Consider the following 5,502-nt stretch of genomic DNA (forward strand, 5'->3'; position numbering starts at 1 on the left):
TTTGGATTCCTTAACAATGTTCCAGATTTGAGCTTTTCCCCTTCACACCTCTTCGTCCGATTTCGTTGTAAAGTCCTATCCTTTTGACCTCTTTGAAGACATTATTCCCTGATTTTTATCGAGAGTTTTCTTAGGTGACTTCGGTCATTTGAGATGTAATTAACTATAGGGGCTTGCCCTTATAGGGAGCTTTTCCGAACCCAGCTTAAAATAAACCCTATTTAATTATTTGTATTAAATAGGGGAACTTGTCGGCAAATAAAATGGTTTCGCAGACCCAAACGGACGTCATATCTTTCTTAGTTTATTTGATCGAGCTTCATCCTCAGGTCTTGTGTTTATTCTTCGGGGTAGATACAGGATTTGAGGTAGAGCGCTCTTTCATTTAAACTGTGAAAAATATGAGGTCAGTTTGATTTCGTATTTTTCTAAAATTATATATATATATGTAAATTAAAAAGTCCTTCCGAAGCGGGTGACGGGATTTCGATTCCGGCGGCCGACAGCTTCTTACGGGCGACCCCCAAGCGTAGCAACTTCCCCCTCTTTTTAAACGCCGACAATACACATTTTTTAATATGGCATATTTATTACCTCACTCAAAAAAGCCCATGATGCATCACACATAACAACATTTTTCTTTAAAAATATAGTAATATTGCTTGGCCCTCCCTCCACCATAGCATTGGATGGAGTTATGATGTTTGTTTCTCATTTTTCGAAGACATTATGGAAGAAACAGTACAAAATCAAAAAAATTACACTAATTCCAACCTTGCATTGATGGTTAATGAACGGATTCAATTTATTGAAATGACTATTGAATTTGTTAAGATGCTTAATCGGAAAGAGTTTCAGCAACTGAAATCTTCATATAACTTCTTATTTACTTAGCATAATACTATCTCTAACTATGAGGAAAACATCATTTAAGATAGTATATGGACAAATTTTTTTTAAAAAAACCATTGATATAGTTCTTATTCACAATCATTCATATTTTATTTTACTGAAGTGAGGATAAAAAACTAAAGATAACACAAATAATGCTAAAAAGATAACTTACAAAGATTTTTTAAAAAAATATATAAAAATGATTATACGTTGGTTCATCTTAAATTTTAAGAAATATCTTTCCCCAACAAGCAGGGCTTATAGCACATTCAAAATTATAAAAAAATTTCGATATGATGCGCAGTGTCTTGATTTATCATCAAAGATATTCAGAAGTCTAATTTTTTATATTAAAGATATTATTTCATATGATAGACTTGATCAACCTTCAAGTTATATAGCTAAGTTTTTGGTTTAAAATTTTTCTTACAATGTATAATTCAATATTATAAAAGAGGTGCCTACAAATAAAGTTGATAGATCCCTTATTTTAATTAGATGAAACAATAAACCACATATTATTGACAAATGAGTAGTAAAGTAATCCTTCAAGAAGTTGACACTAAAGCTTGCTAGAGAATACTGGAGACTCAACTCTACAAAGAAGAGAATTTTAAACAGACCCAAGAGACTTGATATAGAACGTCAAGTTAATTTTGAAGGACCCACTATAAGATTAAGATCAAATATTCAACATGAAAATAATAGCTAATATATCGTTATCAAGAAAGTATCAATAAAAAACATTTAAATAGAACTCAAACAAAACTGTATTAAAAATTAAAGTTTATAATTCAAAATATTAGACAAAAAATTTTACATTTTTAAATTTAATTTATTATATTAATATGGAACAATTTGGATGTTTCATTTATTTTAACTCGTTTTAGGGTTAATCAACAAATAATGTGGCCGACCAACTTATGTGAAAGAATCTTCAAAGTAAATTGGGGTAGTTTCATTCTAGTTACTTATTTCATCCTTAGGTTTAATTTTTTATCTCTTTTTTTTTTCAATTGTAGCAACTGATATAATAGCTTAGGTATTACAAAATAATTAAGTAAAAAAAGTTGAGAGAGGAATCTCCAAATTTAAGAGCTTGGTAGCTAACCACACCCCCCCCCCCTTTAGGTTCTTCTTGGCAGAAAGCCTAGGTATTTTTTCTCTTTCAAAATTTATCATTACATATTCTACCACCTTCATGGCATCATCCTTGAGCATTTCCTCAAATCCTGAATGTCAATAAAAATTGCAAACCCCCTCTTGAAGCTATTGCCCAAATTAGTGATCCTCTTGATTTAGTTTTAGTTCTCCCTCCATCATCCCTTAAACACGTTGAATTTTCACCATTTTCTCTAGATCCTTTCCAAACTTTCCATGCAACATTATCCCCTCCACTCACTAAATATTCCAAGTCAAATCACATTTGTCCAAACTAAGCAGCCTTGACCTAGTTTTGTCATTTCCCCATCTTTAGGCATTGAAACCACTTAAAATTTCACTGAACACCTTAGATCACATCTTAAGACATTACCTTAACATTCCCAAGTAGTTTTAAGCCTTGGATAATCCACCATAAAAAATCCTAAACTAAATTCCCAAAGGGAGCTCCACGATTGGCTATGACCTAACCCATTCAAATAGCACCTCAAATAATAGTATCCCAACCACACAAGAATGCATCCATCTCACTTCCACCACAATAAAGGAAAACTATAGATCACCCTATCCCAAGGCCACATCAAAATTTTATATAGATTGACTTATCACGTTACATCTTTGAACTGCAAAACTTGATGTCAAAACTTACAAACCGGTCATAAAAAAAATTGAAAGAAACAAATGATACAATCAAAGATGAGAAAATGAGAGAAGTATAAGTGATGAATGAATCAAAGCAAGGTGAAGAAATTCTACCATGTAATGGAATGGTAAAAATTTTCATTCATTACCTAAATATGAACATAAATTTAGTTGAATGGATGCAAAACTTTATTCTGGTCACAAAAAATATTTATTTTATTATGAAGGCTAGTCCAACTCCTTAGCTTAATCTAAGCAATTTCTCATAATTAGAAGTTTTGAGTATTTCCAGCAGACTAAGCCTAAATGCCACAAAAGATTGAGAAGTTTTAAGTATTTCCAGCAGACAAAGCCTACATGCCGCAAAAGATTATGAAGAGAGTTGAATCATGAAGCATTGCCTCAAGTCTGTCATTATTCCGGAAGAGTCCATGCATGTGACTGTCTCTTAGCAAATTGGTTGAGGTGAGAGGCGTTTTTATCACTAAGGCCGACTCACAAAAAATTATTAGGAGCTTCCTCCCCGCTACCCAGTTTATCCCTTCGTCGAAAATCAAGCTCATGGGTGTCCAACTGAACAATGCTTGTCATCATATCAAGCCAAACTTACACTATTCAGGAGGGAAGCATGGTCGGCACAACTTGATCCAACAATGCCTGATGCCATAGAAAACTCCTCACCATCACAAGGTTTTTAAGTTACGAACTTTCATTAGTCGATTCTGAAGAAATTTTGGGATGCTTAGAAATGCATCAAACAGGTCTGATTTCATATGTTGTAACTGCAACAAAAATTTTACTATAATCGACCGCATCAATCAATAATATTCCAACACCATAAATCTCCGCTCCAAAAGATACAAATCATCAAGAAGAGATTTCGGCAATCCAATCAAAAAATTTTCAATGCCAGCCCCATAAAAAAAAAAAAAGCTCTCCCCAAGCCAAACAGATGCACCCATAGTATTTTAATCATATCCCCTTCTCTTCAATGAACAAATCAAAACATAAGAAACCCCCAATCGCCTCTTCAAAAGTAAATCCAAAATAGAAATTAATCAATCCTGAACAAAGAAAAAGAGAAACCAAGCTCGCAGTTCTAGTTTCACCTCCAATAACATCCAAATGCCGCCATAGACTTCTGCTCCCATATACGCAAACACGCAGACAGAAATCCAACAATTCACCATACCAAAAAAACAGATCAAAGCAAATGAAAACCTAAATCACAGCCTCAAACGCACTTCAAAAAAAACAATGAAGCTAGATAAAAAAGAGAAACGAAGATTACCAGTTCCCACTGCGTCCTCGAGTCCGATTCCGGGCGCCTGTTGTGCGAGGAAAACCCTAGAGAAGAAGAAAACGGAAATATGAGGCTGAGTACCCTGCGGTGGAACGTCGAAACCTCCGAACTCTCGCGCACCCTTCGCGATCCACAACTAGGTTTATATAGGGACGCGGTGGGAAGTTATCGTCTTCTTCGGCTCAACAGTTCCCACGTGCTTAGAAGATTTTCGAGTTTCCAACATTTATCTATTTATTTTAGATTTTACATAAAATTAATCAAAATATTAAATATAATATTTTTACTATTCAAACTCTTAATATAACATTCTTTCAATTACAGACGGGTCGAGTCGAACTCGAGTGAATTTTAGGTTGAGTTTGAGCTTGAGCTTGAGCTCGAGTTTAAGTTGAGTTTGAGCCAGTACACGAGAATAATTAGGTGGATGTGTGGCTTTACACTTGGAGATAATGCGAAATGAATATATATGTGATAGGATAGGTGTAGCTCCAGTGACCGACAAATTTAGAGAGAGTCTTCTTAGATGGTTTGGTCAGATTAAACATTGACCATTTAATGATCCGATTAGAAGAATAGATGTTTTAGATTCGACTTATGTTAAGAAAAGTAGAGATAGACCTAAGATGCTTGGGCATATTAATGATCTTAATTTATTAGAAATTATGGGTGCTAGAAAATTATCGACGGTAAAGTAACTGATTAACTTCTTAGCATTGCATGAGAATTCAACACACACTCAGACTAAAAGAAAAGCAATCATTTATAACATCGTAAAGGGAAAAACCACGAGGTTTGGTCCAGCCGTAAATATCTACTATAGATTGATGATTACAAAGACCTCCTGTACCGCTGAAGGGAAATAGTTACTAGATTTTCCTAGTTCCAACGTCGAATGACAATATTTGGTTGGTGACGATTGACGATGATTTGTAGTGATTGACGGTGGTTTGCGGTGGTTGATGACGTTCGATGGAGGTCAATAGAGGTCGGTGGTGGTTAATAGAGGAATGATGCTAAACTTCAAGTTCTTCTCAAAGCCTCAAATTTTCTCTCAAAGCTCAAGCTCTCCTATGAAATGAGAGGGACTTTATTTATAGTTTTATTGGTGCAATTAATGCAAGAATATGAATCATTTTGATGAGACGGTCGGGAGAGCTTTATTTAATTAGACGATATTTAATACACATTTGGGTGTCTTAATGATGTCAGAATTGATTGATATTGAGCTCGTTAGATTCATCTTGTCTAGACACTCGATTTGACTATGAGCTAGCCATAATCGGTATACGTTTGACCTTCCAAATGTGTCTCGAAATCTTCCAATAATGATTTAATGATTTTATCCACGCTTGATTTGACTCGAATTGAACTAACTTTGATATCATTAGGTTCATCTCATCGAGACGGTCAGTTTGACTATAAGTTTGTTGAAATCAGAGCTCTGTATGATTTTTTTTATCGAGATTTGAATATTTCTTGTTCAAAATATTATCTCGAGA

The 5,502-nt window shown here is 34.4% G+C and overlaps 1 protein-coding gene across 1 annotated transcript in view; it reads right to left on the bottom strand.

The window, feature by feature from the left end:
* The window catches only part of LOC110031285 (thioredoxin H4-1-like), a 43,296-nt gene extending 39,165 nt beyond the window's left edge, over positions 1-4,131 (bottom strand). The window contains exon 1 of the mRNA XM_020734408.1: positions 3,989-4,131. The gene's annotated coding sequence lies outside the window, so the exon portion shown is untranslated. The remainder of the gene's footprint in view (positions 1-3,988) is intronic.
* Positions 4,132-5,502: the final 1,371 nt, after the last annotated feature.

The sequence above is a fragment of the Phalaenopsis equestris genome, unplaced genomic scaffold (assembly GCF_001263595.1).
Source record: "Phalaenopsis equestris unplaced genomic scaffold, ASM126359v1 Scaffold000800, whole genome shotgun sequence".
Taxonomy (NCBI): Eukaryota; Viridiplantae; Streptophyta; class Magnoliopsida; order Asparagales; family Orchidaceae; genus Phalaenopsis; species Phalaenopsis equestris.